This window comes from Lontra canadensis, unplaced genomic scaffold (genome assembly GCF_010015895.1).
Source record: "Lontra canadensis isolate GAN:19392208 unplaced genomic scaffold, GSC_riverotter_1.0 scaffold134, whole genome shotgun sequence".
NCBI lineage: Eukaryota > Metazoa > Chordata > Mammalia > Carnivora > Mustelidae > Lontra > Lontra canadensis.
Window position 1 is genome coordinate 2,073,249 of NW_022631128.1, and position 6,000 is coordinate 2,079,248.

The 6,000-nt window shown below is 41.2% G+C and overlaps 1 non-coding gene across 1 annotated transcript; it reads left to right on the forward strand.

Annotated features, from left to right (window-relative positions):
* The first annotated feature begins 4,012 nt into the window (after window positions 1-4,012).
* On the forward strand, window positions 4,013-4,115 carry LOC116858330. Its single transcript, XR_004380890.1, has one exon. It is a non-coding gene; the product is annotated as a U6 spliceosomal RNA (small nuclear RNA).
* The last annotated feature ends 1,885 nt before the right edge of the window (window positions 4,116-6,000 follow it).

Genomic DNA, 6,000 nt, shown 5'->3' on the forward strand with positions numbered 1-6,000 from the left:
ATGCTTAACGACTGAGACACCCAGATGCCCCTAACGATTTTTTTAAAGTAATCTCTGCACCCAGCATGGGGCCCGAACTCACAACCCCAAGAGCAAGAGTTGCATGCCCCACCGACAGAGCCAGCCAGACACCCTGGAGCTTGTCATCTAGATTACAACAGCTCTTTCCCCTTGTGTTGAGAAAGTTCCAGCCACCTTGACCACGACTGTGACACCAGAAGTTGATGTGGGAGCAGAAGGCAGCCCTACATGGACATGACCTAACAACTCACCCCAAAAGGGACATGTGTATTGGGGTGGCAGTGACCAAAACCTTCCTTTGAGATGTGACATGCAAGGGAGGCATAGTAGACAGAGGTTGATGACAGGAGCTTTGGAGGAAGACGCTGACATTCAAGCTGGATTGGATTTGTGACTCAGAAGCTCTTATTGGCATGACCAATGCTGCTATTTAGTAAGTATTTGAAGAAAATTTTATTTTTTTAAAGATTTTGTTTTTAAGTAATCTCTACACCCAATGTGGGGCTTGAACCCACAACCCCAAGGTCAAGGGTCACACACCCTACTGACTTAGCCAGCCAGGCGCCCCAATATTTGAAGGATGCTTTAAAATGAAATGTTTACCCATGGGAAAGTTGATTTGTCAAGTCTCAGTTTCATCATCTGTAAAACTTATGATGATAATAATATTCTCACCAAATTGTTCCATACGTATACATAAGGATTCAATACGTACACAGTAAGGATTAAGGTGCTGCTCCTGAGGCCTGGCTCCAAAAAAGACTACTAGAATTCAATTTAAATAGTCAGGGGATGAAGGACCGTGAACGGAGGGTTATATGAATTCCAGTCATTTCCCGATGATGCTGAATCATTCTGGGGCTGCGCTAAGCCAGCAACTTTCGAAGTGATGGAATTCCGAATGACTGGGCAGGAACGACACAATAAGAATGTTCTCATGAACCCTTGTAACAAATCTCCAGCACTAAGCATGTGTTTAGATTTGTGGTAGTTGGATTCTGGAAAAGGAGTGCATATTTAATAAGCACTCACTGACCCCATATCAAATGGCCAGACAGCAAAACATGACCTAGTTCAGAATTTGGCACTGGCAAAGCGGAAAGACTCCAGAGGCACTTATAATGCTAAATGGAACAGTTCATAATAATGTTCTAACGGCCATAAATCTCTATGTACTAAAGAGTAGAATGGCAAGATGTAAAATGTTTAACTTCCGGGAAAAGCAAGAAATCAATGATGGAAAAACAACAGCAGTAGGAGGCTTTATATCAGCCTAGGATAGACGTAGTAGACACAGCAAAAAGAGTGTAATTAGGGGCGTCTGGCTGGCTCAGTTGGAAGAATATGCGACTCTTGATCCCGGGGTTGTGAGTTCAAGCCCATGTTGGGTGTAGAGATTAGTATATAATATATATTTTATGTATGATATATATATTATGCATATGTTATATAATAAATATATGTTTTTAATATATAAACACTAATACAATAAACTATAATATATAATAAATTTCTATATCTAAATATATAATATAATTAATAAGGCTATATTAAGTTTATTCTCTTATAATTATGAATATGTCTTTTAGTTAATGACCAGGGAACATTAATAGTTATTGACCCTCATATTAGGCCACAAAGAAAAGTTCAGTAAATTCCAAAAAGTAGAATGGATACACACCACATTCTCTGACCATAGTAGGATCGACTTAGATTCCTTAAAAACTTCAAACAATATCTGTCCTAAATAACTCTTGCATCAATATAACAGTACACCAAAATTTGCAAGAAATCTAGAAAAATAGGATTTGAAATTTCTCTGTAATGAGGACATTATGTATCAAAGTGTACAGGGTAGAGCTAAATGGGATCTCAGAGCAAAATTCACAGTTTAAGATATGCTTATATACCATAGCGTTGAAAAATTTCCAAACGACTAAATATACCCAAACCGAAATCAATAGACAAGTGATAAGCTGGGAGAAACACTTGCAGTACACGGAAGACGACAAAGGGTGTGATATTGTGATTTATAAGGAATTGAGTCATTCATTTCTCACATGCATTTGGTCTTTGTCCACAGTCCCTGACTCACAGCCCCCCAACGCCTCGGAATTTCCCAAATGGGGGAAGTGATAAAGGTATCTTGTGTTATGTTAATGAGGGGACTTTGGAAAACACCTTAGGTCGGGGGCTGGTTGCTGGGGGAACCAATGGGGGTTGAGAGGGTTGGAAATTTCAGCTTCTTCCCGCTCTCCCCCAACTTCCGGGGAGGGGAGAGGGGCTGGAGATTGAGTCCAAGCACTGACATCAGAGATTTACTCAATCATCCCTATGTAATGAAGCCTCCATAAAAACCTAAAAGAATGGGGGTTCGGGGAGCTTCCGGGTTGGTGAACACGTGGAAATTCGTGGTGAGTGACGGGCTCAGAGAAGGCTTGGAAGCCCTGAGCCTTTTCCCCATAGCTTACCCTATGTATCTCTTCCCTCCAGCTATTTCCGAGTTACATGCTTCCATAATAAATGAGGGGTCTAGGGACGTAAAATGTTTCTCTGAGTTCTGTGAGCCGCTCTTGCAAATTAATGGAAACCAAAGGAGAGGTGTTTGTAGCTGGTTGGTCAGAAGCACAGGTGATCCTGGACTTCTGACAGGTATCTGACGTTGGGGGCCGGTTGCAGTCTCCTGGGACTGAGGCCTGAACTCGTGGACTCTGATGCTGCCTCTGGGTAGACAGTGTCAAAATTGAGTTGAAATTGTGGGACCCTCAGCTGGGGTCCGGAGAATTTCCTGTTGGATGCGGGCAGTGGATTTGGGTTCAACACCCAAAAGAATGAGTGGCCTTTGTTATTTCATAAATCAATAAGACAAAAAGTGAACAGGAATGGACAAAAGATATGAATGGAAAGTTCACAAAAAAGAAAGGGGAATAATAGCCAAAAACGTGAAAATATGCTCAAATTCATTCATAAGCAAAGAAACTAACCAATGTGATCATCTTTTCCTTTGCCAGATTGATAAAAATGTGTATGTTAAATATCCAGTGTAGACAAGGCATGAGGAGACGTGACAAGCATAAGAGGCAGGAGTATAGACCTGAACAAGTGTTTTTGTTCTTGTTTTTTATTAATACACAATGTATTACTTGCTTTAGGGGTATAGGTCTGTGATTCACCAATCTTACACAATTCACAGCACTCCCCAGTGTCTATCACCTAGCCACCTCTCCCTCCCACCCCTCTCCCCTTCAGCAACCCTCAGTTTGTTTCCTGAGATTGAGAGTCTCTAATGGTTTGTCTCCCTTTTGGTTTTGTCTTGTTTCGTTTTTCCTTCCCTTCCCCTATGATCCTCTGTCTTGTTTCTCAAATTCCTCATATCAGTGAGATCATATGATAATTGTCTTTCTCTGACTTATTTCGCTCAGCATAATACCCTCTAGTTCCAGCCACATCATTGCAAATGGCAAGATTTCAATTTTTGATGGCTGCATAGTATTCCATTGTGTATATAAACCACATCTTCTTTATCCATTCATCTGTCGATGGACATCTAGGCTCTTTCTATGGTTTAACTATCGTGGACATTGCTGCTATATACATTGGGGTACACTTGCCCCTTCAGATCACTACACTGAACAAGTGCTTTGAAGGAAGTATTTGGAGGAAGTTTGGTGGAATTTGTATATATTATGATCCAGAAATTCCGATGCTAGGAAGTTATTTTTTATTTTATTTTCTTTATTTTTTAAAGATTTTATTTATTTGTCAGAGAGAGAGAGATAAAGCGAGCATGGGGGTGGGGAGGGAAGTGGGCAGAGGGAGAAGCAGATTCCCTACTGAGCAAGGAGCCCAATGCAGGGCTCGATCCCAGGACCCTGGGATCATGACCTGAGCTGAAGGCAGATGCTTAATAACGGAGTCACTTAGGTACCCCATATGGCTGTTTTTTAAAAAGTCAGTAAAGTAAAAAAAAAAAAAAACCAATGTCAGTAAAGTGCTCATGTCAGCAGCACATACACTAAAATTGGAACAATACAGAGATTATCATGGCCCTGTGCAATGAAGACGCACAAATTCATGAAGCATGCCATATATGCTGTGAAAAAGAAAACCACGGGCCCAAAATGGTGTCATTTATGTTAAGGCCCCATTAGTAAACCAAGACTTCATACTTCACTGAACTGCAGTTTCACCCCCACCTCAATATATCCTTTAACAGTCAACATGGGAATTTCCTGGTCAGCAATAGGAAATTTACTGATAGACTTCTTCCATTCCCCTTAGGAGGGTGACCTTGCCTAAAACAATGGTTCTTTGCTAATTTCCTTTTCTCCACTCCCTCTCTGCCTTTAAAAACCTTTCTGTAACCCTTTGGAGCCTCCCTCTACTTGATAGACAGGATGCTGGCCAATTCACAAATCAATTAATAAAGCTAATTAGATCTTCAAAATGTACTCAGTTGAATTTTTGTTATTTAACAATATAAAAAGTAATAAAAATTGAAAGTCAATTAAAAAAGTGAGATAACATGGCTTCTTATGGGATGATGGGGAAGGTGGAAGGGGGAAGAGACAGTAGAAGATAGATTTCTCTGAATGTACCATACTGCTGTTGAGTTTGGAACCATGTAAATATAATCATCATATTATATAACTATATTCTGTTTTAAAAGGTTTGTCATATCCCAAAGCAAGAAAGTTATCGAAGACTACAGCGGTCAAATCAACCAAGTTTTAAAAAGCTCCCACCAGGGGTGCCTGGGTGGCTCAGTCTGTTAAGTGGCTGACTCTTGATTTCGGCTCAGGTGATGATCTCAGCATCTTGAGATCAAGCCCCTCTGTGTGCGGCTTGGCATTCAGTGTGCCATCTGCTTGAGATTCCCTCCCTCCCTCTCCTTCTGACCCTCTGCCTGCCGATGCTCGCTCTATCTCTCTCTAAAATAAATAAATAAATAAAATATTAAAAAAATAAAAGTAAAAAACCCAAAAGGCTCCCACTGGCCAAAGATGGGTCAATCTGAGCACCAAAAAGAAAAGTAACCACAACAGATTGAAATACATCAACTGGCCAGAAGATCATATGATGCTCAAAAAAATACCATTGACCACCTTTGGAGGGCGCTGGTGAACCACGGTATTATTCTGAAAGCAGGTAAATAAGGACAAAAAAAGTACCTGACTCGGTAACTGATGATATTAAAGAATTATTGTTTCATTGTTGAGATAGGACAATGATGTATGGCTAACTTGTTCAAAAGAGCTACTGCTTATAACAACATCTTAAAATATTTATGGATAAGATGAAATGGTATCTGGGTTTGTTTTAAAGTAATCCAATAGGGGGGTGCCTGGGTGGCTCAGTCAGTTGGGTCGTCTGCCTTAGGCTCCGGTCTTGATCCCAGGGTCCTGGGACGGAGCCCTGCATTGGGCTCCTTGTTCGGCAGGAAACCTGCTTCTCCCTCTCCCACTCCCCCTGCTTGTCTCCCCTCTCTCATTCTGTCTCTCTCTATCAAATAAATAAATAAAATCTTTAAAAAACACACACACACAAAGTAATCCAATGGGGATGGAGAAGTGGGTTGAGGTATGGCTGAAAGATTTTTTTTAAGATTGATATTATTTATGTCTTTATTTATTTATTTGAGAGAGAGAGGAGGGAGGCTGGTGGGGGGGCGCAGAGGCAGATGCAAATGGAGAGGCAGAGAATCTCATGTGCCCAGTGTGCTGTCCCACAAGGGGCTCGATCCCACAACCCTGAGATCATGACCTGAGCTGAAACTAAGAGCTGGATGCTTAACCGACTGAGCCACACAGGTGCCCCTGGATGAAACACTTTTTATAAGTTCATAAATGTTAAAACTAGATAATGAACAGATGAAGATCTGTTATACCATTCTCAATACTTCTTAGCAAAAATATAGGGCCGCCTGGGTGGCCCAGTTGATTAAGTGTCTGCCTTCAGCTGGGGTCGGGATCCCAGGGT